This window comes from Pomacea canaliculata, linkage group LG5, assembly GCF_003073045.1.
Source record: "Pomacea canaliculata isolate SZHN2017 linkage group LG5, ASM307304v1, whole genome shotgun sequence".
NCBI lineage: Eukaryota > Metazoa > Mollusca > Gastropoda > Architaenioglossa > Ampullariidae > Pomacea > Pomacea canaliculata.
The window spans coordinates 1,585,716-1,611,688 of NC_037594.1; the positions used below are offsets into that span (position 1 = coordinate 1,585,716).

The 25,973-nt window shown below is 46.7% G+C and overlaps 2 long non-coding RNA genes across 2 annotated transcripts; one reads left to right on the plus strand and one right to left on the minus strand.

Moving 5' to 3' along the window:
• The first annotated feature begins 4,606 nt into the window (after window positions 1-4,606).
• Window positions 4,607-20,726, plus strand: LOC112564589. Its single transcript, XR_003099244.1, has 3 exons — window positions 4,607-4,864; window positions 17,185-18,104; window positions 19,604-20,726. It is a non-coding gene; the product is annotated as an uncharacterized LOC112564589 (long non-coding RNA).
• Window positions 14,290-22,286, minus strand: LOC112564590. Its single transcript, XR_003099245.1, has 2 exons — window positions 22,180-22,286; window positions 14,290-16,244 (listed from the first exon to the last, which is right to left on the minus strand). It is a non-coding gene; the product is annotated as an uncharacterized LOC112564590 (long non-coding RNA).
• Window positions 22,287-25,973: the final 3,687 nt, after the last annotated feature.

Below are 25,973 nucleotides of genomic sequence, written 5' to 3' on the forward strand. Positions count from 1 at the left end.
TGTATTGTGGTAATTGGCTCACAAGGTCACAGACTCTCCAGTCACGTGACTCAGCAGTGACCGGTGACGGAGGATGGCTGCGGCCAACTCTCAAGACGAGGCGCGGCCCCTGTGATTAGGGTCTCACATTACTTCCTTCATTAGCGCTCTCTCACTCGTGAACAACTGGCGATCAATAAACATCTACTTTGGCCTCGTCGGCGCCACCTTCATTCCTCCCCCTTCCTGCTGACCTTGGCCTCGTGTTCACTCAGGAGGAAATGAACGTCACACAGAAGAACGTGAGCGGTTGTCGTCTCCGTCACTCATTCGCTCCATTCCTCCCAGCCTCCATCTCATGTTGAGTCTGCTTCTAGGTGCGTAACATAAGGAACTTGGCAGACAAAATGTTGGATTTGTATCTTTTATTGATACATGTATCACAATCTTTCTTTTTCTTCTTACTCTCACTGTTCTTTCTTTCTGTGACGTTTGTTTAATTATGTCACTTTCGTTAATGTTTGGTTCAAGCAGGTTATCGTTAGTAATGTGAGTCTGTGACGTTTGTTTAACGGTCTAGTTTTCAGTGACGTTTAGTTCAAGCTTCAGTAACGTGCGTCTCAGTGACGTGTGTGATGTTTGTTTCAGTGACGTGCATAACATTTATTTCAGTCTGTACGCAGTGATCCCCCCTCGAATGAACTCCGTTCCTGCCGTGTGTTTGAGGAGGTCGCTGGTGGTGGTTGACTACCAGACCCAATGTTGCAGACGTTGCTGGTGACCCTGGCTGCCCCTCCGTGCAGCGGTTCCAGCAGTTGCGGGCGGCGATGGCGACAGGCAGGCAGGTGAACACCCGCCACGGCCCGCGTCTCGGCGCCACCACTCCGATACCCTTTAGTGCGCCGCGGCGCGCGGTCGCTGCACTGGGGGAGCGTTTTCCTCCCGCACGCAAATGTGTCCCCCGAGGTATTGTTGCTGCGCAGCCCGCCCTCGCGTCAAGTGCCGGCACGTGCAACACATCACAGCTGGCTGTCAGGTGCCCACCGACGCTTGGGCGTGAGGCCTCCAGCACTCTCGCATCCTTCGTAGTATTATCGCTGTTGTTGTGGTTGTTGTCGTTGTTGTTGGTCTGTTGTGAGCACCTGAAAATGGCGAAGAGGGACGACAACAAAGTTGAGGTGATCAAAGGCTACAGAACCAAGCACTGACTGAATAATTAACATAGGAAGCTGGGAGTCAATGTAAGTAGTGTTCCTCCTCCCCTTGATGTCCCTCCCTATCTTGTACTGAGGAGGCACGGGACAGATGTGGGGATGTGTGGGCGGGGGATGTATGTGCGTGTGTGTGTTTGTGCGTGCATGTGTGTGTGTTATGATACAGTCCTAACTCGTTATCCGACCATCATCCGTTCAACGCAGCTTGGGTGAGAGGGGAGCAAGGTGACGTAACGAGGGTTTAACTTTGGTTAACTCGGGGAGAAATCCGTTGTCACAAGGCGAGGAAAGAAGACAGTTCGGCGAGATAATCGAGTCGAAACAGCGATTTGACACTCTCTATGTCGATACATTTTACCTAGAAGTGGAATACCCGGGGTAGAGAGTTCAACTCTAACTACCCCAGTTGTAAAGGGTGGGTGTGGCAAACGCCTGAAGACGAGGATCGTACTGGAGAACCTGGCGGCCACCACCAGCCGGGACCTACACAACGACTTTAGATCAAGTTTTAATTCTTTTGTCGGCGTGCAGTCAGCGGCAGGGACGCCATTGTGTCGGTTAGAAAAGCTGTGCACCGACTCCTTCTCCTCCCGTAGACCCGGGCCCCTGTCCTGCGCTCAGCCCCTCCGCCGCACCTGCGATAGTAGTTGCTGCGTCTCGTGGTGGTCGTCTGCGGCGCGGCGCTGCACGACAACCTACTCCCACCCTCCCCTTGTACCCGCAATCCACCAACCAACCAACACCCCCCTACACTCTCCCCCTCCACCTCCCCGCCAGCGCCGTACAGCGGCGTGCTCCGCGAAGCGCAGGGCCAGTCCATTACGCCGTGTCTATCATTTCGCCATTGCAGTCTGTTAGCAGCGGCGCGAGAGAAAAGCGACATTGAGTGACTGCATCGGGGCTGTGCTCGCCGATTAGCGCGAGTCGTCGCCGCTCCCTCCCTCGCTCCCTCGCGTTACCCTCCCATAGCGCGACTGCTGTCCGCGCTGGCGCAGTGGGTGCGTGGGCTGCAGACGGCGATACCTCGCGTGCGCACAACCCGCCAGCGCCTGTCATAGTTGTTTGTTGTTCACGTTGTTTATTTATTTTATTTATTTTTTGTGTAACATATATGTCATGCCTCTATCTGAAATTCTGTTGGGCTTTGTTTTCTCTGTGTTTGTGTTAGCTTCTGTTTTCATTTGTGAGATTATCTTTCAGTGTTCATGTCCGTAGCCATTCATTCAGTTCCCCGCTGTGAGGAAGCTTTTTTTTCTTGTTTTCCAATGAGGTGCTAATTCTGTCTCCGGTTACTCCCTCGGTCGGATTTCATGCACGTTTTATAGTCGGCAATAACGGGTGTTGCCTAATAACGGCCGCTCTGTGTATGTGTGAGTGAGATTTCATGTGCACAGTAAAAAACAAGAAGCTGTGAACAGCAATTGACTTCAGCCAGGAGAATTATTCTTGGAAACAAATTGTAAAAACGATTTCATGTGTAAAAACATAGCAAGCAAAAGAACTGTGGCTAAAAGATTACTGAGATGAGTTCATGGGATTAGCTAAATGAGCAAAGAGAATTATCGAGATGAGTTAAGTCTTTACGGTCTGGGTAAAATTTTAGTCTTTAAGTGCACAATAAAACAAGAAGTGGTTACAATGCGTTATGCACGCATCACATTTGAATTCTACTGGAATTGCCGGAAATGGTCAGTACAAGAGTTGCGACTGACGTTGCCATGGACATCGTGTCTTGGCGGAAATGACCGTTCAAGATGGTACATCGGCAGACTGCGCATGCGTACTTGGACGGCTAGGTGCACACAGACAACCATTATTGCGACACAGCTGTCTTTTACACTTCAAGATAAATAATTGAGTTATTATTAGTGAACCCATCAATGCTCGGTAGGCAGATGTTTGTAGCCAGTGACTCGAGAAAACCTCGAAAATGAATTACCTTCCATCCGAAGTCCGTGTAAGGGCTGATATGATTTATTAATTAATACATCTTCAAACTGTCAATCCTCCTTTTTCCTCTCCGATCCTCCATATTTCCGCCGCATATTAAAAGTCAGTAAGACGCTAAAAGTGTCAGAACAAAGCTCACCGGGAAAGGGAAAAAAAAAAAAACACGATAGACATCTATATTCCATTTTGAGCGCCATCATCGCCGTGAATAAAACAACCCCGAGGCTAACAGCTCCCCCTGTCGAGCCAACGCGTGAGCAAGGCCGGTGACGTCATAGGCTATGCGGTCGAAGGTAGGATTGCTGACGTCACCTTGCGAGCAGTTGTTGCCCTCGTCTCGTCTCGTCTCGACTTTCCACACAAAGAAACAAACAACGAGAGGTCGAAGCCAGGCATCCACTTGACGCCAGACCCGTTGTTTGCTGGGAGAAATAAGCTTTTACACGAAACGGGAAAAAAGTTGCGCGCGCACGTGTTGACGGAAAATACGATTCATAGATTCATACAAATATTTACACAAACACTACACGCTCACAGTCACACAATCGCACACACACACACAGACAATATCCATCGTGAGTACTTTGCTCGGTGCTGTAATTACAAAATTGGAAATAACTGAAAAAAAGTGCAGCGCCATCGTGGAGGTTTGGTGGCGACAGTTGCAGCATATGTCAGTCGAGGATGACAATGGACACCAAGCACACAGCCAGCACGGAGACAGCAGGATCTGTAAAGGGTGTGATTTAACCCACCCTGCCACACAATCTGCAATGTGATGTTTTATTTTGCAAAAACAAATCGTTATTTCACATCTTGAAGTGGGGTTCGATATCCGCGTTTATTCCGGTCCTCTTGTTCCTTCTTCACCGCCTCCAAACTTTACATGAATTTCATTGCTGAGAACTGCGAATTATCCTCCTCTTCTTCCTTTTCTTCCTCCTCCTCCTCATCATCATCATCGTCGTCGTCATCATTATCGATTTCCATACCTATCGACGATTATTGTTCACTTATTTTTCCAGTTTCAGTACTGCATTCACTACAAAGCCGACGGCATGAAGGTCCTCCGCAACATAATTGACGTTAATGAGAGCGGCCATTTTGATGACGCCAGCCAGGGTTGGGGTCAAAGAGCACCAATTCGGGATAAAGGGCAAAGTTGCCGATTCAACGACATCAGAAAGTCAGACGTGATTTTCGTAACGGTTTTCTTTTTCGTGATGCCTCTCCCATCCCCACCCCAACCCCTTACTCCGCACTTCACCAACTCCCACCCTCCTCGTGAACCGAGAGAAAGGAGGGATAAGCTGGGAGGAGAAACAGGACAGACGCGCCTTTCCGCGTGTTTACAAGGCCGCCGTAAACTGACGTAGATCTACGTGAAAACTACGTTGTCAACTTTCACCCCGCTCCTCCACCATTCCGACGATAGTGTGGGTGATGGAAGTGGGAGGTGCGAGGTGGGTGGGTGCGCAAGGGGTGCAGGGAAGTGGGGGGGCAGCAAAAGTTTGTCCCAAAGATAGAGTTGCAGATGGATGGGTTTAAAGCAGACGACTCTGACAGCCGCCTGCAGTGTGTGATTTGAACTGTCAAGAGAAAGTTTCGCCTTCCTCCCGCGACTCAAAATTCTTGGCGTTGTGCGCAGTAGTTCCCGCCTGGCTCTACACCCCGGGGGTACAAATCTTACATCAGGAGTACCTCCTGTCGTGTAAACTGCCGTAAGTTGGGTTTCCTGCATTTGTGGTTGTTAGTCTGCTTAGAATTCCTCCACTTCCTCCGTCCGTCAGTTCATTAACGGTTGACGCCCCTGTTCTTACCTTCCATCTGTGTTTCAAACTTTCAGTTCTTCTTCGATCCTTGCCTCGACTCTTTGGTTTCTTGTTGTCTATACTTGTTGTCTATACTTGTTGTCCATACTTGTCTATACTTGTTGTCTATACTTGCTGTCTGTACTTGTTGTCTGTACTTGTTGTCTATACTTGACCATTGTGTGGACTGCAGACCTAACCTCACTCACATCGCAGTCGTTAGTGCATACCGATGTAAGTGTGAAGTTGAATAGACATCTTATAAACAAAGAATTGTGGTGGGCGGGCTGGCAGGTGGATGGGCGCGAGGTGGTGAAGATTTTATTAGCTCGCCATCGTTTGAAAGCACAAGTTTTTAAAAATTGATTTCACTTCATTGATGCCGTGAAAACTGAACTCCAACATCGACAACAACATCACATCTACAAGAGTATACCGCTCATGGGTACCACGGATAGAAGACCAGTATGTTTATGTTTACCATAGAAGGTTGTCGTGAAGGTTTACCTCCCATAACCAGATAAATGTCTTGAAATAAGTAGGGGGCGCTCTTTACGACCGCTGGCCATGAGTTTTTCCACGTTTTGTGTTGCTGGCGCCGCATGTGTGCCATCTTCTCCTTTCATCGGCCAGGCATCTATCAAGATGCTATCATGCTGGGTCCTTGCTTGTCTTTAACGATCTCGAGCTGCTAACAGCCCACCAGCCGCCTGATAACAGCCCACAACAGGCCGTTTAACGGCCCACCAGGCCCCCGTTAACACCCCATTAACTGCCAATCTACGGTCACTAAGACCGCATTAAAACTCCCGCTTACAGATGACTGGTACTAGTACTCACTCCCGCCGATAGACGCAGTGTGATTTCCCATTGACCATGGACAGATAGACAAATGGAGGGACAGATAAAGCAGCGGTGATGAGCGACTGATCCCCGTGTTGCCTAATGACACGCCAACACATGCGGCAGCTGGAGGGAAAGGATCATAAACGCCTCCTGCGACTGTAACTGTTTCCCAAACGAAATTGAAAAGCTGGTAGGCATTAGTCATTTCAGCATCTTCCGCATTCTGTCCCTTCCCCGACTCTCCTACCCTCCAGCAACCCTCCGCCACTTCTTTCTCTCTCTCCTTGTTTTCATCTTCCCGTCCTGGAACTGACATTTTTCTTTTCCTCTCCCCGTCTCAAGTGTCGTCTGCCTGGAGACATGGAGTCTGGTCGTCACATGACAAAGATGGCGGCCTCGCCCACCCTCCTGCGGGAACCGTTCTCGCCGTTCCCTTATTGAACGTCCATGGTCTGCCCGACCTTTGACCCCCTCCCGTGCACGGCAAGGGGTGAAGAGCGCGTGCCACGGTCCTTTCTCAAGAAATGTTCGATCTGGAAAGTGTAGGTTGTGGACTATATGCTGGGGCCTGTCTGCCAGGCATGGAATGTCACTGTCAATGGTGAGAAAGAGTTATTATTCCTGTTAACCAAGAGATATTTGCAGCGGTCGATGTGGCAGCTATTGTGACTCGTCGTCTCGGGGGTAGGTCGGGTGGAGGGCACAAAAGCAAGCGAGGCAATCCTTACAAGATTTACCTTTTTCATGGAATGTCCATATCTGGGGAGTATCTGAACCCTGGAGCTGACGCCCAGAGGTCTGTTTATGGCATGAAGAGTGCGGTTTCTTTCTCTTTTTTTATTATTTAGTTTGTCATTGCTGTTAATCAGGTGTAAAATAACTGATCAGTTGTTTTACTTAGCCATCACTCACGGCGCTGTTAATTAGACAGCCAAATATTCAGCAGCATTTTGACAAAGTTGTTTATAGTCATGGAAACTTTTGTCATACTCACATATTTGACAATGTGTCCTTTTAACAATGCTCTGAAAGGCCAAAGAGGCTCAAATACCATGAGAATAATTTAATTAGAGAACAAGGTAGCTGTACATTAATGATTGAAGATAATTCTTCTGGTGATACCGCTAATAAGAAAAAAAATTAACCGTAGAAAGAATAAGCCAAATAATGATTGAAAGCAAATAAACCTTGGAAAGGATAACCTTAGTAACAAGCCCTGACAGTGTCTCAGTCATAACTTTTAAAAATGTTTAGTAACAGGCAAGTAAAAGTAAATGGGATCACTGCCACCATCACCACCACAGACATCATACAAACACAACTACTACACCATCACCACAATACTACACATACTTCGATAGAGCATTATCCCGTAAAGTAAAAAAGGTCAATTATTTTCTAGGTTCAAAAAAAAAAACTTTTAAAAAGTCTAATCAAACTTGCAGTTGTTAACACGAGAAGAAATTAGGTAATGCCGTCCTCCCATCCAAACCAAAACAGTCGCCAGACGATACATTAGTGCGTAACAATCCCCAGCAAGGGCACACAACTGCGTCTAGAATAGTTTCCCTACTTAATGGGGGTCCGAGGATACCGGAGGATTGTTTACTGCTTTGCCGCAGCCGCCGAGCGTACGATCAATTGAAAGCTTGTCGTTAATTGGTGGAACAGGTCGCTCGCCATCACGGGCCGCACAGAAAGAATCTGCTAATTTCCAACCTCATTTGCGCGCGTATCGCGGCGCGGCATCTTCTCCCCGCCGGCGGCAACCAGGCGGAAATGGGAGCCGCAGCCCGGGCCTGCGGGAAGAACGCAGCTTGTCGGGGCCCCGCTGTCACCCGATAGGCCCGCTCCTCGCGATGACATCAAATATGTATTGCGCCCCGCCACGCTCTGCGCACGCGCACTTGTTCTGCCTACCTGCACGCGCAGGACGTTCAGCAGCTGAAGCGTGTCGACCTCGTGCTGATGAGGTGGTGGCGGCGTCTTCGTCTGTGTGTGCGTGGGTGTGAGCATGTATACGGGTGTAGGAATATATACGAGTGAGTGGGAGTATAAACGAAAATGTTGATAGGCCATGTTTTCTAACAACAAAGCTAACAACAGCAAACAGTGAGAGGCAGTATAGAAGGAATAAAAAGGGAAACAATAAAAAGACAACTAAAAAACGACAAAATAACGAAAACAAATTAAGAACAAAACAAGCAACGAACAAATAAGCCAAACAACAGGTAAACAAAGAAAACAAAAGATATAACAACGAACACGTTAACAAACAAATACAGAAACATAACAAACATGTAAACGTCTAAGCAAAACAAACAAACAAACAAGACTTTTCATTGTAATCATGGCCTCACCTGTCCGCAGTTCTTGCTTACTCTCCTGTTCTTGTCATCACTAATTCTTCTACAACAACTTCTCTCTCCCACCCAGACCGCTCCCACCAACCGTAGCAACAGTCTTCAGCAAGAATTTATCATGACCTTTTTTTTCTGTGGGGCGATATGTCAGGAGACAAATCACAACTGTTGGCATTCTCGCCTGCCATCAACTCGCCTATTTCCTGGGGTCATTTTTCTCGCCATGCACTCAGGGCAGGCAGCTATTGATCCCCGGCGCTGGATCACCTGCCACGAGAGGCGAGTGTCACTTTAAATACTTCATGGCATCAATAAGCAAGGCATTCGATCCCCGGCACCTTCTGCAGTCAGCCTCGTGCCAGTGCACTTCCACAGGATGTGGTAGTTGTAGCCCCAGCCTCCCTCCCTGCCATCCACCCCACACCCACCCTTGTAGGTCAAGGCGATGTCTCGAGGTCCTCGCAAAGACGGTTAATAAAATTCAGAAGAACAATAAAACCTTGAAACTGAAAAGGTAAACAAGCACTTATTAGAATATACGAGGGCCACAAGCATGTCATGAATTGTGTTAGGAGAATTTTTAATTTTAGATATTCTAAAGAAACACAGAAACAACTTTTTAAATCAACATAAATATTCTTCTTATTTATCATTATAACTGTTGTTGTCGTTGCTGTGTCAAATTAACAGGTGTGTCATGCTGTTTGTTGTTAGCTAGTCCCTGTTTTTCTGTTTTGCTTTTTCGTTTGATTGTTTTGATTGGTGGAGCCGTTTCGCTGTCATGAAGCTGGTTAAGGGGAAATTACTCTCTGGCAGAATTAGTGCGTGTCGTGCGTTAGACCAGTAAATATGCAGGCGCCATGACAGGCACTCGGAAGCCATTAAGAAGCTCGGTCGCTGTTTGAGTGCTGTCCCTTGCCCACGGTTCATCAAACGAACGCAGCGCCCCCGACACGGCCTCCAGAGTACCGCCCGCGCATTCACATGGCGCAGGTCAGATGTTTCGTCACTCATTAGCCCGTCAGTCATTACTTCTTTCTCTACAATCGTCTTCGTATCTCCGGGCTTCATTTAAGGTCACGTGACTGCTCCCGCATCCCTTTGCGACTGTGAGGTTGCGCGCAGATACCGGAAGTCAGACGAGAGTTCCTGTTCAGGGAAGGTTTTTTCACGGAATTCATTTTCGTCGATTTACTTTCACCGCAACCACAAGCCTAACGTCTCGGTGTCTCGCGAGAACTCGGCGAGATTTCAGCATGTGACTGCTGCTTTATGGCGACACCCGACACCCGGTACTGGTCGCATGCCTCGCATTACGGGTGTTGCTGTCTGCACAACCACTGCATTAGTGCCTCTGACTTGTCTGATCGGACACAATAATTTAAAAATAATAATCTCGCCCGTGCTCTCCCCCACTTCAACCTTTCAATTTTATCCTTTCTCTCTCTCTCACCACAAACACACAAAGGGCGATCACGTTCTCCGTCCCTACTGTCTTCATCGGTGAACAGAAAGTGAAACTTTCGTTCGGTAGGGAAGTAATAAGGATTATTTTTCATTCCAATCCGCTCTCGGAAATTGAAAAAAAAAATAATAATAAAGCGCGTAACAAGAGCTGCACAAAGATCAAACAGAAATTTAAAAACCTACAAGTGTATATTCAGAATAAATTATTACACAATTCATAAGTTTAAAATAATATCAATAATCATGCTTCAATTATGCGAAAATAACTGAGTAAATTAATCCCATGTCCCTGTGCCACAAGCTAACAAAAGTGTAAAGTTATAAAGTACTCTGCTTTTGCCTCTTACTTGTAGACATTTTTAAAGAGTTTCTTTATTTTTCCATTAAGAGAATATCTGAGGGCAGTTGATCCACTTTCAAAGATGTGATACCCACGTTTGTTGGCCTCGGACTTTTTCTCTCCTTCCTTTACCCTCCAGGGCTTACATCAAGGCCATGTGGCTGAAGTTAATGGACAGTTATTGAGGACATCACAAGTTATGAGTCAGTTCCACAGTGCCTGATGTCCAGTACCAAGACTTATTGTAGTCAACTGTAGTATTAATGACAACATAAAGCCATCCATGCTTCATTGTATCCCCAGGGTCATTGAGTACCCTTTCATCGACACTTGACGCCATCTTGATGACGTACCCACAGTTTTTAAAGACATAACCGTCCAATTAAGGATTTTTTGGTTTACTTGCTGGTATCTGTTTGCCTTTTAAGGACCTGGCAGAAGAATGGAAAAGTTCCGAGAAGGAGGGGAAATTAAACAAAGCTCCTTCTGAGAAGAAATGTTCACACACGAGCGGACAACTGCTAACTTCATCACGTACCCGGCAGCTGCCGACGGACAAACTAACCATGCACTGCAAACAAGATGTTTCTTTACCCAACGAAATATTTTAACGGATCCTTCACCCCACCACACAAAGCTCCTTGCCGCACGGTGCAGCCAGTGATTATAATGCACTGGTTAACCCCCACCCCACTCGATCCCCTCCCTGAAATCTCGCCTTTCCTCCCGGTGCCTACTGAGCGTTTACACTCGTGAGTCAGCGGAGCGGAACCCGCTCTTCGCCGTCTGCTGAACCTCCATCTCGCGCCCAACGCGCCTCGGAGTGGAGCCAAGGGCTTCTCGTGCATCGCTGCGTCTGCCAGTGGCTCCCCCTCACGGTAGTCGTTGCCATCGTCGTCAAGTCGCTTTAATTCCTCTCCTCGAGACACGCACATGCGCAGAAGTCAGCAGCGTGACGTCAGGGTTGTACATGGACACGCTCACGTGGTCAAGGCCTCTGCCAATGGGAGAGCTGGGACCATATGCTAATAAGGTGTGTGCACAAATGAGATTTCACAATTTTGATCATCTTCTGTGCGTGATGATAATGATGAATGAAGGCCTGCATCTGGAGCGTGTATCAAGTACACCTGTCTCCTTCCGCCTCCAGCTCCACTCATAGAGTGAAATCAACTCCAGGTGGAAAAACCTTTCCGCCAAAACTAGAACCAAAGACCTTAAAAGGAGTGTATTCACCTCTGGAAACAAGTGGTACTTTTGGAGTGAAGGGTCACGTGACTGAGAAGATGCATGTGTGTCGCTGTGTTTATGATCCATCGCCCCACTTCCATTTATTCTGTATTTTCTCTTTACAGTCAGTCCGACTGAATTTACAGTTTATTGAATAAATGTCGGCTGGGTCTACTACATAATAACCATTTTAAATACAGAACAATAGTCGTCATCATCATCAACATCATCATGTCATCGTTTTCGTCGTCGTCGTCATCGCTTAGACGACCAAGATCGATTACAGACCTTGTGATATTCCATCTTGTTCTATTTAGTGTCTTACATCCCTTTCCCACTTCTCTCTCTCTCACACACACAAACACACAACAACCACCACCATCAGTGCAGCAGAAGACATCACGAGTTGCCCTACCTGTTTACCCAGTTGCCTCCCTTGACAGCGTGAGTGCAGGTCGCTGGAAGCTCGTCACGCCTGACTGCCACGAATACACACGACACGCTTGAGTGACTTCCGCAGGAAACTCGAATTACCCGCCCGACATCTCCCCAAGTGCCGTGTCGGGTCGTGGCCAGGCGAGGGGACGGGGAGATGGCGGGTGGATGGGCGGGCAGAACAGTTCGATAAGGTGGAAACTTGCACAGAGAAAGTAGTAGTCAGTCCTGTCTTTGTCAGACTCTTTGTAAACATCGCCGCGATGACGAGTTTTGACGAGCGCCATCTTTCAGGAACATCAACATTCTGATTGTGTTTTAACAATCTGACTGATAGCAGGTAAGGGAGGAGGAAGGGGAGGGACATGTGGGAGGGAGAGAGACGTACTCTGACATGGAACAATGTCGGACAAGTTATTTCCCCCTTCCTTCTTGAAGAATTATCTGCCCCTTCGTAGGTAGGATGCGGTAGCCAAACCCCTAGGGGTAACTACAGGGAAGATGAAGGTCTGGAAAGACAATACGTTTGTCCTTGAGTTCGCCATGTCGCCCCGGGGTAAAGACTTACCCTAGGGTCATAACTACACCCGGGGGACCAAGCAAGTTTCGCCGTCACAAGAAGTGCCTTACCACTGCGCTACCGGGGCACCACATATATGTCTAGTACCTACACCATTGACGTTTTACACTGACCGGAACAGGAAGTCGCTGATCGACCCGTGGAGCTCATCCATTAGTTGGGCGAGAGTTGTATTAAACCCATTCTTCTTCGTGAGAGACAATATTGCGGTCCTCCGATCCTCCGATCCTCCGATCCCACTGGTGTCGGCAGATGTACACCACAGCACCACTGACAGATACTAAGAGCTTCCTGCCACCAGAGATACTGGACATTCTTGCTAATGGACATTATGGTGCCACTGACTGCGTGCTACCCACACCTACAACAGGTATACTCGTTTCAGTCAGCTGTAAAATCACAGTTCATGTGTTTTTGTGAGAGAAGTCTGCCACTGGTGTCTTTCTCTGCGCCCTCCCCCAAAAAATCTCTCCCCCCCCTCCAACCACCACACCCCCATCCTACACTGACACGCTCGTGCTGCGTTTTTAAAGTTCATCATGACTGCAGCAGAAATGAACAGCCAAGGAGGCGCGAAAGTAATTTAGTTAAGCCTGCAATCAATTATTAACGAGGGGACAAAATTAGAAGAGCAGGCAAAATTAGTGATGGCGACATAACCACTGCCAAGACAAACCACTCAAGCGTGAGGTCGTCTTGTAAATCGAATGAACCTGCGCCTGGAACATACAGTACCCGCTACTTTCAATCGGCAGCTGTTGAAGCTGGTGTTTGAGAGCATCCTGAATATGGGAAGATTGTTCTCGTGCTCAATATTCTCCCCACTCCCTTTTTCCCCCGAAAATCAGGGTCGCTTGTTTTTCAGGAGCTGGTTTTACCAGAGGAGGTACTCAGAGGAGGAAGTGGAGGGTTGGGATCCCTCCTCCAGATTCTGGTCCCTAGAAATGGTGAACCACTTACAGCTAGACTACGACCACTTAGCTACGAAGTATTTTGCCTTACTTAATTTTCACACATAAGGGGAAACAAAATGTGGATGAATGAGAAAGGACTGATTGGACAACGATTCGTGAAGCTCTGTGATGTCAATAGGTAACAAAGATGTAGTAGGTCAGTCTACTTATGTTTTTTGCCATTTAAAAATGTCATGTAGGTTTTTAATAAGCTGGCGTGTTCTGTTAATGTGTCTGAGCTGCAGCTCACGTCTGACTCACGATGACATTCAGCAGCGAGTCCAGGCTGCAGTCGAAAACAGAAGGATGGCAAGTTATTTAGTTGAAGAAAGGTTTCTGGCCTCGATGCCATCTTGACAGGAAGTAGGGAAATAATACTAAACAACTGATGTATCTCTCTCTCTTTGTGTGTGTCTGTGTGTGAGAGAGCAAGCGAGAGAAAGAAAGTCTGGAGGAAGAAAGTTCACTTTCTGTCATCTGCTAATACCAGTTCCTTCACCTAAAATATTTGCAAATCTTGTCTTTTGCTTACATGTCAACTTTCTGAGTTTCTGACATGTCAACAACATGACTGCGAAAGTTCAGTCCCTCACACGATGAAAATTTTATATTGATTGTTAATTTCCCAACCTTCTTTTATTTCTTCTTTCCATTGCCGTCTGTCTAATTGGAGTGCATACATTTTAGTGACCACTCAGTTAATGGGCTTTGCTGATTCCTCGCACGCCGTGGAGACACCCCCATGGCGGCTTAAGTTGGTGGCGCTCAGAGTCACGTGACTGTCGCCAAAGGAAAACAGCCAATCAGGGGAGGACAAAAAGGAGCTGTGTTGCTGGAGAACACGAGCTGGATGAAAAGACAACATTACAGGACGTCTCCAGTTTACACTGAGTCATGCGCGTGCAAACAATCCAGTGTTTTGTCCTCCCGTGCAAACCTGACTGTACATACGCTTCTCACTCCTTTTTTTTTTCTCTCTCTCCTTCACTCTTCTCCGTTTTGTCTTTCTTTGTCATTAGGCCGCGGCCACTCTGGTTCTCTCCTAATGAAACTGTCTAATTTAATTTGTTGTTCTTAAATAGTTAAATATATTTACGCTGTTTAGTGCGATGGGATTACGATTTTTTTGTTCCTCCATTCTTCCAAAATAATCAGGGTGTTTGACAAAGAACATGATTTTTTTTCGTTTTAATCTTTTTATTACAATCTCAGTTCGAAGCTGAATGAGGATATAAACTGTTGTCTTCTCTTTCAGTCTGTTGAGAGGGTAAAAGAGGGAGGAGAGAAGGAGAGAAATAGGCTATTTGGGGAGGGAACAAGACAATTTTCTTGTCCTCAGTCCGGCGTGAGGCACCGACACAATTTCTCCTACAACCCTACCCTTTACTTAGCCTCATCGATCTCCCCAAAAACGTTTTTCGCCAAACAAATGACCGCCAAATATCGAAGGAGGTAAAGAAGGGGGACATTATCCGTGTGTCCAGTCCGTTGAATGCTCTCCCCTTATTTGTCTAGACCAGAGTCAACATGGCGGCGCTTCATCATCGCTCTCTCATCGATCACATCCTCTGCGGCCTCCTCGCAGGCCTGTTCTGAAAGAGAGTCGGTCTGTGGCGACCAGGTCCGCGCCTTCAAGGGTTGACACGGAGCTGGCTAACGGCTCGGCCTGTACCCGTGTCTCTCAGGCGATTTTTTCTTCCTCTTCTTTACTTTCTTCTTGCTGAGAGTGAATGGCTGCGATTTGACACACATAATTGTGTTTTCTGCCAAAATATGGGCCATGATGGAAACTTGCCTCCGGCCGTTTCGTTAGAAAAAAGGGTTAGGAGAGGTCATTCTTGTTCTTCTGCTATCCCTCCCTCCCTCCCTCTCTCTTTTTATTGTGTGTGGGGTTTTTTAATTTTTTTTTTTTTACTTTTTTTTTTGTTTTTGTTTTTTATTTTAGTATGTGTGTTTAGTGTAAATGTGTCTGTGTGTGCGCGCGCAGGGATTGAGAGAGTGAAAGAGAAGGAGAGAGAAAATCCGGAGGAGGCCATTAGGAGAAGACGATCGACGCATCCAGAGGAAGAATAGTGAGTAGCCATCAGCAGACAATTTCCTGCCCAGCCGTCTTGCTAACTGGAATGGAGTGGAATACAAACAGTAATTTCGTAAATTAAAGGTATTCACAGAAATTCCTTTTAGACGGATCAAAGCGCAGGGGCATATTTGATTGACATTGATTGACTCAGCGCTCGCCATCCTCCCTGTGTGAAGAGCGCCTCACGCCAAGGGGAGACCATCTCTTCCGCGGCTGTTCAGCAGGGACGGCCATCTTGAGGTCATGGGCGTAGTGCCAGTCACAATTGTGCACGCGCACGAAGGTCTGGTCTGGTTCCAAGAAGATGAACATAGTCAGAGTTGATTACTTACTCTCCACGTGACAATCCACGACGTAGTCACGTCACTACGGCTCAGCAACGTAGGACCTGCTCCACCAGAAGGAAACCTTTTGATGACAATTTCGCCATTTGTGCATCATCTCACCAATGTTGCATTGGCATAATTGTAGACGATAACCATCCCCTAAACTTCCCAGACATTATCGTATTTTAACAAAATGCATTCAGTAAAAAAAAAAAATAAATAATTACACTTAGTCTGTGTTGTCTTGGACACCATTGGCAGCAGTTCAGGGTGTGGAAGTTCATCTAGTGAAAGTCCGGGCTGTGAGAATTCCTGTCTGAAGACGAAAAGGACAGGAAGACGTGGCCCCGCCCGTTGAGCAGACAGGACAGGACAGGTCTCATCAGGTCCTGAACGCAGCCCCGCCCCGGTGCGCGGATCCCTAATTGCCCATTTCAGCGCCCCGTTCATCGACCAGGTCGTCCGCACCTTGGATGACACTGTAGCAGCGCGGCGGGATGCTGGAACAGCCGTCGTCCCCAGGTCCTGTCCGCATCCAGCATCACGGCTGCACAAAAAGACACTGATCGCCTGCGACAAGACTCATCAGCCTCACTTCCGGTCCTTCCTCAAGAACGACGTCAGCGCCGCTGACAGCAGGGTGTGGCTAATGAAGACATCTGCGATGTCCCTGCAGCAAAATTACTTGCTAATCATATCGTCTTCCAGAATCTGGCGATTTTACACTTTTTAAAAATGAGTCTTTCTGAATTTTATCGAACGAAACTTTATCTGTCAGAAAATATGGTCAGTAAATCGTGTGTGTCGCCTTACAGATGCCAACACAAATAAAAAAAATATTCTCATCAACCATTTTCACTCATTTCCATTTTTTGATGATTCCACCTCCTAATATTACATCTCATCGCGTGTGTTTGAACCCTGTTCCCATGTTCAGGCATGAGGGCAAGTCGATTAAAGAATCTTTGCACTGATTTAAAAGGCTAAACGGAGGTCGGCGGGAGGGAGTTACAAGCACAGTCCCCTTCTTTTTTTTTTCCGAACTCCTTTCCCCTTTCCTCTGCTGTTTCACAGTTGATGGTGCGATGCGAGCAGCGACCTCGTGGGACAAAGTCCCTTCTTTAAAGGCAAACTCGAGCGCCAGATTATTTCCTACAATAATACATATTTATTGTTTTACTGGGTCTAACGAAAGGCTTTACTTTGTTATGAGATTCCAAAATCTTAGCCAAAAACACTTACATGCTTTTTCTGAACATCACAGTTCTTACCTGGGTTTCGCAAATAATATACAACCTCATTTCCCTCGAGGACAATGTCCACAAGATGAACTCACAACTCTGTATTGGCTGTGGTCGTCAGCGATGTCAGAAATATCAGTTTATGTTATTTTAGTGTGCTTTTCTAAAAATTAAAAAATTACTTCATAAATTTGGTAATAGATAGCAACTTTATATATTCTGCCGAAATGCTAGTAGCTTTAACTTCAATTTCCTGTTTGACTCAAGTAGGTCTTTAAAAACTGAAATAATAAACTAGACACGTGATGTACTATTCCGCATGAAGTCATCAATGATGGAAAGTATTTCTTTGACTGTCCACTTCTACAGACATGGTCGGCCTGTGAAAGTACCCCCCGCTGGAAGGGACACCAAAGGTCTCCACTGCAGTACAGCTGCCAGTGAGTACAAGACTCAGTGACGGGTCCACCTTGCGCAACGCCGAGCCCTCTGACCTTTGGCACACCTGACCTCGGCCTGAAGGTCTCGAGGGTTGTCCAGTGGCGCCACTGCCGGCGGGGTGAGCTTTACTTTGGGGAGGTCACCGACAGGACTTGTTTTGCCTGCGAGTTAGTGACTGATTGTTCTTGCTACCCGGGCAGGATATCTGGAGCAGACTGATAGGCACACGAGTGAGGTGATGTCTGGGGATGTGGGTTTGTTTATTTGCGCCTTCTGCTCTTTCAATTGTTTATGTGTATGTTAATGTGTTGATGATTATTATGATGACGTTTCCCCTATCAGTAGGTATCAAATATCTTGCAAATTTATCCACCATTATTCAGACGATACCTTTATTTCTCTTTCTCTTTATCATCATTATTTCTGGGTTGTCATAAAGCAAGTAAGACCAGATGAAGTTAAAATAAAAATCACCATGTCGCACACCAAAGGTAGTTGACCCTCCAGTCTGGATTCCCACACCAGCAACTACACCGCTACAACCCCACAGGCTACCCAGGAAGGCGGACGGGTGTCGGGGTCTCGAGGGCGACAAATTATCCAGGTCATCTCGCCCAAGGGTCTCCTTATTACCAGGCGTGGACTGGTGGAGCCGCCAGATGGTCAAGATGTCCAGTAGTCAGTGCGATATGGCCGCAGGGATAAGATTTCAGGGATCTCGTGACTGGACTCTGATGAGTCTAATGACTGCTGCTCCCTCGGCTCCCCGCGCGCTGCAACGTCAGCTCCCCAGACAGACCAACAGAAGTCACGTGATGACGTCTCGCGCCGCTGTCCAGCGAGATGATGTACGTCTGTGGTCTGTGTGTGTGGCCACTGTCCAGTCACGTGATGTGCGTCTGTGAGTGTGTGTGTCTGTGAGTGTGTGTGGCCACTGTCCAGTGAGATGATGTACATCTGTGTGTGTGGCGTGCTGACGGGTGTGTGTAGAAGTGGAGGAAGGGGAGAAAGGAGCAGGGTGAAGGTGGAGTAGGTGAAGGACGATAGCCGTCTCGTATTGAGCAAGAGATGAGAGGGTGAGCTGTAAATCTTTACAGATCGGGATTTAAGCCGCCAGCCTCGCCAGCCATTCCGTCTAGAAATGGAAATGTCACTACACTTCTCCTGTTACACAGAAAACACTTTCTCTTCTAGTCTTTTTTTTTCTTTTCATCGTCATCACCAAACATCGTCTTAGCCAGTTGCATACATTTTCTTGTGATTCCAGTGTTTAGTGGGTAGTCAAGAGACAACACTGCGATTATCACAAGTATCATCTGTTCATGATGAGGATGGTTTGTCAAGTTCCCCACATCATCATCCTCATCATCCTTTTTTTATTATTTAGAGTATTTATCTTGTTGGCTGGGACCTGGCTACACAAGTTACTGTTGTTATCAATATGCCAGGTCATCGTGAAGGAAATTTACTCATTTCACTCTGGTTAAATACATTTTCCGACCCAACAAAGAATATTAATCATAATACAACAACTGTTCTTGAAGATCATTCTATTATTGTATAGCCTCCTGAACAGATATATTTATTTTTCCTAAAATTGTTTACTTATTGAACTGCAACCCAGAACCTTTCGAAATTCATCTTAGATGACTCTCGCAGGTTTAAAGCTAATGTGTTCAAGCTGATAATGGTAGCAGAGTCCTGCCAGAGCAGACGATAGTTCTCACAACTGTCAAAATGCCCGGCACCCAGCTTTTAGGCGAGGAGAAATGCCACTCCAACACGCAGATGTTGCCCTTCTGGTTGTACTCACAGCTGTCAGGTCCACATCCCAATTTGCAAGAGATCGTTGGACGAAAAGAGGGTTTCTTCTTACTCCAGATCACATACCAGTCAGCCCCACCCCTGTCTCACCTTTCCCCCTTCCCACATCAGCTGCAGTTGTTCAGCAAACTGTGGATATAACGAGGACGAGGATCTTTTCCAATGTGACCATGTTGTTGAGTTGTTGATTAACTGCTAGCAATTAATTTAAATACCTTTGTTACAGGTGCAGACCAGAGGTCATCTCCGATGTTTGTTGCATTCTTTACGCTGGGTCAATGTTGTCATCTTTCTTGAATTTTTCACTTAATTCTCGTTTGACAATACCCAGAGAAATAAAGACCAGATCACTTTTCTCATGTCCTTGTCGCCCCAAAAGCCATCCAGAGTGTGTGGGAGCAAAGCTTCCGGTAACATTGGGCACAGCAGTCTGTGACCGCTGACTGACTCCTGTCTAGTTGTTTGTATTATTAGCAAACTAATATTTTATTTTTATCACTATTATTTTTTTATTTTTTTGAAGGTGCAGTGATCGAACATCAACACGAATGACTCTAGAGCAGAGGTGGGCAAAGGATGGGCCCGCGGACATCTTTGGACCTGCCCGTCAGCCCAAATGTGAAGTGCACTTGTATTCATTTCCTTTCATTCAGCGGTTAATTTGATTAAAATTTAAACTCCATTATGTACTCATTTGTTGTTTATTCCGTTATCACTAGGTGTGTTGTGTACCTGACTCATGCTTTTGATATTTTTTCCAGCACGCCGCATAGTTCAAAATTTTGAGACCGGCTAGCAAAAAGAAAACTTTGGCCACCCTGCTCTAGAGAGTTTTCTTGTTTATTGTTGTGTTCTGCCAAAAGTACTGACTCTGTGTTGTTGACATTGTATTTTACTGTGGCTCTGTGATAGTCGGAGCATGTTATTGTGTGCTGTGGGAAGAACACATCGTGATGGACGTCTGTTGTGATCAGACTACACCGATGACTTTGTGTCGTTGTTAATGACTGTGATGTCCAGAAACAACCTTGTGTTGTGAATAGATTATGCAAATGATCTTGAGTTGCAATCAGACAGCACAACAGAACGGGATAGACAGCGCAATCATTTGATTATCCCCCAAAACAGATTATCCCCCAAATCTTGCGATATGATCTGATGACTCACGTGACCCTGTACTGTGATGAGGTTTACACAAATACATTTTGTCTGCGGCGATAATGCGATGACTAACAATTTGTCGTTAGTATCGGAGGAGGGGAGACGGAGGAAGAGAAATATTTTGCAATGAGAACCCAAGACCCGTATGTTTGTTGCTAGGAAGGCAAGAAGCAGCGTCACACGGAGGCAAGAAAACACTTATCTCGACAAATTCTTTCTGACATGGCGAGCGACTACAGACCCCGGCTTTTGTTATCACAGAGGTGGCGCGTCAAGGGAGATCAGCCCAATAGATGGCCTGATGTCACTCAGGATAGGAGGCATTGTGGGATGCTTGGGGTGGGGGAGGATAACTGATGTAGGTGAGAACAACCCCCTCTACTCACACCCTGGATCCCCCACCCTGCACCCTCAGCACTTTCACGCCGTCTGTGGCCAAGAAGGGTGGGGGATGAGGGGGTAGGTGGGGGATGATGGGGTAGGTGGGGGATGAGGGGGTAGGGGGGACAGAGTTCCTCAGCGCAACCTCCGTGGCGCCATCTAGTTATGCCTGTCGTGCGGAAGACGTGCGGAGCCGTGCAGCAGAGATAAGCGTCATGGGGGTGGGGATGGGGTGGGGACGGGGTGGGAGTGAGTGGGGTGTGGGGGAGGAGAGAGAGACGGGCAGGTGTTGCTTTTTGTGCCACGGAGACGGTCAGACAGCCAGACAGAAGGCAGCGCTGCATTCTTTGCCTGCAAGACAACTCCAGGAACCCTGGTATCTGCCACACAACAAGAAACAGCTGCTTGTAACCCTTACCTACCTCTCCTCCTCCTCCGGGTAGGTGTGCGTGTGTGGGATCGTCTGTGTGTCTGTGTGTGATCATTTGTGTGTGAGTCTGTGTTTGTGTGTGTGTGTAAAGACCTTTACCAAATAGGAACGAACGTTTGTATATGTATGTAAACACATCAAATTTTATCCAGCGTGTCTAAGATCCTTAACAGAAAGAAAAGAAGGGAAGGAAGAGACACGGAATCTGGACAAGGACAAATAGAATGCTTTTTTTGTTGTTTGTTTGTAGTTTTGTTTTTGTTTTTTTGTTGTTGTTGTTTGTTTTGTTTTTGTTTTGTTGTTGTTGTTGTTTGGTTTTTTTTTTGGGGGGGGGGGAGTGTGCACCACTATTGTGTACAAAATCTGTCACATGTTGAACATCGTGTATTCAGTTAATATCAGACCATTTTCTCTGTATTCGTTCTGTTCTTCTCGCCGTTGTCAGCAACCAAAGGCCACAAAAGAAAGATTGTGAGACCTGTGTACTTCGACCGTCATTCCACTCAGATAAATGGATCCACCCGTAGTCAGTACGTTTATGACCAGACAACTATTTTCTTGTCTAATAAAATTACAAAACCCTTTTTAACCCAAAAGAAAACCTCCAATATGGGGGTCGGGGTGATGGATTGAGGGAGGAGATTGACAGACGATCGGGCAGACGGTGCGAAACCGGGTGGAGGTTGATGAGGGTGTGGAGAGGGGTGTAAAGCGGATTGTGTGACGCCGATGGCGGAAGCAAATGAGAGGAGATGGGGTAGGGTGCAGAGGGATTGAGATGAGCACCTGTCAAGACTTGTTAGCACAGAGAGGGAAATAGCGTGTGAGAGTTATTTACTTCTGCGTGAGTCTCACTCAGCCGCCATTTTTGTCATTCTTCGAAGCTGCTGCTGCTGTTGCTGTTGTTGTTGTTCTTGGTGTGGTTTGCATGGTGGTCTGGTTGAAAAAGCACGGACGCTAATGAGCTGTACTTGTCAGACAACGGACCTACCCACGGAACAGCAGGGTGAGCGATAAACGACCAAAAACGATATCCATAAGCTAATCGAGATACACGTAAACAAGAATTAATTTCATACAGTATCCTGTTTACAAACAAATCACCAAACTACCAATAAAAGACTCACACTTGTAGAAGGAAACCAAAGTACCCGAATAAAACTGACGAAGACAAGGGAATAATGTGTACACTCCACAAAGACAGGGACCCGCCTCGAATCCAATTTTGTTTATGATCACAATAATGAATAATGACGTCATTATCAAAGCCTGATGTAAACAGCGCTGACGCATTTATCAAAGTGACGTCATTATTACGGTGGTGACGATTTTCAGCATCGAAAAAATGACGTAGCCCATGACAAAGATTTCTTGTGACGTCAGTGTCCGCATGGGGTGGAAGCACACTCCCCAGATCGTCTCTTGACGAGGTCGTTGGAGCAAAGTTTTCGTTTTTCTTTTTCGGCTCAGAACGAGGCTGAACTTCTTGGTCACGCAACGTGCCAAGTGCGGGTCGCGAGTGACACAAGAAGTGTGCCATCTTCAGCTCCGGCCTTGTCACTTGACTCCGCGCCAAGTGCTGGCGCAGACCTTGGGGATATCCTGGCCACAGATCATTTCCAGCAATGAACTTCTTGCCCGGTGCAAACAGGAGGAAGTGGCCGCCATGGCTGCCAGAAGATGGTGGCGCTGGACTGGCCGCGTAATCAAAGGCGACAGCAGATCCATCGCCAGGACTGATGCTCTGCACTGGACTCCCGAGAGAAAGCGCAAATGTGGTTCGGCCACACCTGGCGACGAGCAGTAGCGACAAAAGCTGCGGAGCCTGAATGACAGCCGAAAAAAACATCAACAAGTTGGCCAACAACAAACAGAACCGGACGACCTTTGACGCTGTCCTTTGCGTCATCAAGTAATGTTGGAAGTTTGCTGCGCTATTCGGGTATCGAACCCGCGCGCCTCCCAGTTCGGACACCAGCGCTCTAACCACTAGCTGCGATGATGTTTGCTAAACAACAACTGCAGCATCCCTACCCACATGACATCTGCTGTGTATTTCATCTTTTTCCAGTACTGCACGTGCACGCAGCATGCATTCCAAGCAGTACTGCTGCAGCACAAGACTTGTTAACATTTACGACAGTGGAGTTAACTTTCCGTCACAACCAGTTTCCCTCCGGGCAGCCATTAAAATAAATACATGCGAGAGAACTCGAGGACAACGGTTCCTCCGCACGCAGCGTGGATCGTGCACCGGGGTCTGCTTTCCTCCTGACAACGCAGGATTCTGCTTGATGGCCGGCTTCTCCTCGTCATCTCGGAATCATAGAAAAGAAAAGCGAGGTTGAAGAAGGCCATAAACAACCATCATCTCTAATCAGACCTAAGAAACTTTCAACAGCACCCTGAGTACAGCGACCTCGTTCAAGATCTTCCGGAAGTGGCAAACCCCATCCTCGCTGGCAAACCTCAGTGGGGTGCTGCTTCTCCCGCTACCTTGGAGACAAAAAGGGTTAAAGTAGAGAACACGTGAGCAGTCACTGAAGCGATTCGAATTGTTCAACCTGTGAGAGAAAGCAGAACTTGCTGGATAATAGTTATTGTTGCCAGCTGGTAGGTCAGGGTTTCTGACATAAAGATAAGCAGCTCTGTCGATCTAAGAGGAATAATTCGATGAAACGGAGAGGTGATTACAAAAAAAAAATATAATTGAAACATAATAATAATATAATTGAAACTGTACTGACACAACACACGCATATATACACACATACCCACAAACGCACGGACAGCCATAAATCAGATCCTCACAATTTTGTGGAACATCCAAATTCCTCTGACTCTCACCTCGGCCATCTTCTATTTCTGATGACCTCGACAAACTTCAGAACTTTCTCTCCACAGTGCGTGCGTGCGTGCGCGTCAGAGAGGGACAGAGACAAGAGGGAGATAAGATCTGACAAGGCGCCTCTGTACCCGGTACCCACTCTCCAATCGTGACAGGATCATTACCCGGCTTGTCCTCATGGCAACGTCACCTTCCTGTTTGCCTGTCTGACTCCGTGTTTACGCCTGTACGAAGATATCTACTATATTGAAGTGGGGAGGAGGGGCAACAGGCAGGGGGAGATAATGGGACGGGGAGATAATTTGGAGGCGGGAAGGCGTAGTCTCTATTATCTGCAACGTGATGCTCTCCGGAGACGACGATGATGAAGCGGACGACGAAGAGCATTGCCGGCGGGTGGTTGCGGTTGTCGCTGGTGGTCGCGGGGCTTGAATTTCACGGACCAGGAATCAGAGTGTACGAAGAACGATGCTCTGCCCACCATCAAAAATTCATGCTCGTTCCGTTCTGCACGCTTTCTCACACCCCACCCTCCCAACCTTCCCCCAAAATGTCTTCCTCTGATTGCAGCCACCATCATCGGCAATCTCTTTGGTCGTTAAATCTGTTTTTCAGGCCTTCTCTAAGCCCTTTGTCCGCGTGCTCGCCCTCACTAACAAACATATTAACTGGGATTCTCTCAAACACTTCAGCCTTTTCTCTAAAATCGTTTTATGTATTTCTTTCTTTCTTTTTTTCACTTCGTTCTCATCACGCCTGCAATCGACAGCTTTCTTCGTTCTTCTATCCATCCATCCTTTTTTTCCACTCTTTTCAGGAGGAATGTTTTCATCTGTGCTGCGGTGACAGTAATCTGGACACAGTGTAAATGTTTTGATGAGCACGAGAACTTTCTCTAGGATGAGAGGAAGAACAACCGCTTCCGCCATCGACGTCTTCGTCTACAATCGTCACCATGCCTGCGAGATGTCCAAACTGAAAGTCCCTTTTGTACTCAGATAAACTTTATTAACATACGATACCAGCTGTCCTATTAGCTGAAACCTGCACAACTAAACGTTTCCATGTGCGATTCTAAGGTTATTGTTGTTGACCTCTAACCCCATTATTAGAAAACTAAATTAGTTCTCCACTAGAACTCGCCAGGAAAACCCTGTAATACACACGATATTACTGGTTTTGCTTCTTTTTATAGTTTGATATTTAAAAAAAACTAAGGCATTAGCTCGTCATCTAATTATTCCTTTGTGCTGTTCACCAGATGACGGATCCCCAGCACCTGCATCTACCACGCTCTGTGCTTCCTCAGGGTGGGGAGAGATGGTCCGGGTATCGGATGTCGCAGTTGGAGGGTGGTGTCCGTTTTAGCGGCAAAACATGCTCTGACGACAGAGGACAAAAATACAAATAAATAAATTAGCAGCTGCTCATATCTGCAATCCCTGTTGCTGGTTTTTCGTTCCACTTCTTGCACAACTGATGTCGGATGATTTCTTTTTTTTTCCAGTGCAGCAATCGCCTGCAGGTCTACAGGGTCTGCCCGACCCACCCGAGTCACGGTTCGAAAGAAAACTGATATTTTGAAGCCCAACCCGTGTCTAAGGAAAAGAAAAGAAATGAAAAGAAAAGAAAAGAAAAGAAAATCACAGCTGCTAACAAGTTAATACAAGCAATGTTGTGATTTACTATTCAGAAATAAAAATATATTTAATGCCATTATTGCAGATGTATGAACGTTTCTTTACTTTGTGAACCAGGTTCTGAACGAGAAGGATCGCTTAATAACAACAAAGTGCTTTCTCGTTCACCATTTCATTAAATCTTTTTGAATCTGTTATTCGTGACCTTTGACACTAAAGCTCAGGAGACTTTTTTTCTCTCTTTTTTTTTTAAATCCAAGATCTCAGATGCTTGTATCGGTGAACACAAAAGTGATCTTTGACTCTGAAACACCTTCACGATCCTGATGAAGCCGGCGGTTCTTTGAAGTGGGATCGACGTTGATCGCTGATCCTTTCGAACCAGGTTCAGGCACGTAGAGATCGCGAGATACGAAACTGGAATCATCGTTGA